The sequence below is a fragment of the Colobus angolensis genome, unplaced genomic scaffold (assembly GCF_000951035.1).
Source record: "Colobus angolensis palliatus isolate OR3802 unplaced genomic scaffold, Cang.pa_1.0 Scaffold41, whole genome shotgun sequence".
In the NCBI taxonomy this organism is placed as follows: Eukaryota; Metazoa; Chordata; class Mammalia; order Primates; family Cercopithecidae; genus Colobus; species Colobus angolensis.
In genome coordinates, this window is record NW_012117488.1 from 6,930,903 (window position 1) to 6,932,821 (window position 1,919).

A 1,919-nucleotide genomic window follows, 5' to 3' on the forward strand; every position below is an offset into this window, starting at 1 on the left:
TGACTCATTTAACATAAAAGCAGCCTATTAAGTTGTCTATTTTGAAATTTCACTCTATAAAATTTTCAAAAGGCTTCTAAATGCATATTCAGCTTTGTTATGGCATGCGAAGAACATTATTAAAGACAAAAAGATTCTAAGTGCATAGAGAATAATGGGCTCACCCTCCCCACTAATGAACACTTAGAGTCTGACATCTTCCATCCATTTATCTATGTCCCTTACAAGGTGACAGTCATGCCCTGGGCAATCCCAAGGAACACTCCTTTCCCATATTCTATTGGAGATGGTGGAAGAACCATCTAAAATGTGCTACATTCTGGTACTGGCCCTTTCATGGCCAAGCTGTGATCCTTTGGGCAAGTTGTTCAAACTCTCTAAGCTTAGTTTTTCAACTGCAATAAGGACGATTCTAGCTCAAAATCTGGGAAAGTGTGAGACACTGCCATTACGTGCAGTCAGGCTTTGTCATGTCTCTTCCATCAAGCTACCCAGGAGGCTTGGGAGAATCAAATATAAGGAGGTGTAATGCTATCAAGTTTAGAAAATTTACAAATGCAGCTTCAAGACAACAACTTCCCTCCTTCTAGCTCATTTGAATCCCACAGCAATCAGGAAACATAACTGTCAGGTAATATTTTTATAACCTTTTGGGATGAGCAAACTAAGCTTAAGCGAGGTTAGGTTATTTACTCAGAAGCACATAGCTAATAAGTAGCCTAAGAAGAACCTGGGCCTTTAACCAAATGCTGCAGACTTTCTACCCTACTCGCTGACTCTGTAAAAAAGGCAAACTGGCCAGACTAGGCATGGTTCACCAGTCTTACCAGTGTTACCCAGGTGCTGGCTTGTATTAGGTTGGCGGAAAATTAATTGCGGTTTGACCACTACTTTTAATGACAAAAACTGCAATTACGTTTGCACCAACCCAATACTTCCTGAAGCCTTTATTTTTACCAAGCAGAAGGGGAATGTACCCCTTCCTCATGCTTCCACACAGGAAAATATACTCTACTAAGCATTGCTGAGCTATGTTGATCTCACTAGAGACTTCATTTCATGGGGACAGAAAGATTGGAGAATTTGACTTTGTACTTCCACACACCACATCATCATCACCACCACAGATGGGTTTTTTCCTACAGGCTCTTCTCTCTCCCTCAGCCTCCACCAGGCTGCAGACGACCAGACAGAGGGAGGAAGGAAGGACAGAGAGAGAGAAAGACAGAGAGAAGCAGAGCCTAGGATGCTACATGTAAACAGTGAAGTAGATACACCACTCCCAAATCAAGGACTGTAATCCAAACTCTAACCACATCCCGCAGAGAGGGGCAGGTTCAGAATTTCCACAAGGAAGAGTGTCACTTAGGGGTCCCAGTCTAGCTGGAAGGGACAGGGGTGGGTTGTTTTGACACAGCACGTGCAAAGCAAACACATTGTTTCCATTTAGCTTGTGTGCTTATCTGGGGTGACATTGGCAAATCGGAAACATGACTATGTGAAAGAGTGTTTGTGTGGAGGAAAAAAAAACAAAGACAGTGACCAAAGAGGCTTCAGCCCTCTGCCAGGTGAAGGAAAAAGGTGCAAAGGCCCAGGGTGTTCCCGCAGTCAGGAACTCACAGCCTAGGAAGGGAGGCACATGGTCAGTGAAACTCGGCAGGAAGAAGTATGGCTCCAGGGCTTGAGATGGGGGCTGAAGTTCCATCATAAGATGAAATACTCTCTCTGAGCCTTCTAGCTTTTTATATTTTTATTTTGAGACGTTGTTTCGCTCTTGTTGCCCAGGCTGGAGTGCAATGGCACCATCTCGGCTCACTGCAACCTTCGCCTCCGGGGTTCAAGCGATTCTCCTGCCTCAGCCTCCTGAGTAGCTGGATTACAGGTGCCCGCCATCATGCTCAGCTAATTTTTTGTATTTT

General features: G+C 44.3%; 1 long non-coding RNA gene across 1 annotated transcript in view; it reads left to right on the top strand.

Moving 5' to 3' along the window:
- Positions 1 to 1,919, top strand: part of LOC105521797 — a 32,948-nt gene that overhangs the window by 341 nt on the left and 30,688 nt on the right. The gene's annotated exons all lie outside the window — the stretch shown is intronic.